The sequence below is a fragment of the Branchiostoma belcheri genome, unplaced genomic scaffold (genome assembly GCF_001625305.1).
Source record: "Branchiostoma belcheri isolate BF01 breed outbred unplaced genomic scaffold, Haploidv18h27 scaffold51, whole genome shotgun sequence".
NCBI lineage: Eukaryota > Metazoa > Chordata > Leptocardii > Amphioxiformes > Branchiostomatidae > Branchiostoma > Branchiostoma belcheri.
The window spans coordinates 1,511,889-1,512,165 of NW_017804143.1; positions in this window are offsets into that span (position 1 = coordinate 1,511,889).

Sequence of the window (277 nt, forward strand, 5' to 3'; positions counted from 1 at the left end):
CCCCCCACACACACACACTGTTACACTACTCTCCCTTTCCTTTTCAAGATTCGTCCTCGAATATAATCTTCCGAATTCGACATCCCTGGAGCGGCACTCTTTTACCTCTCAATGTTACATCGCCACTGGGTGCCTATTTCTTTTAAAGAAAAACTATATGTGAATTCATCTCAAGTTGCTTTAAAAAGAGAAAAGAAATGTTCAAGACCTAGATTAGAAAGAATGTACTTTCTAGTAGTTTCTCAGAGCTTTACGTTATCGTTTTTTTTTTCAGCGA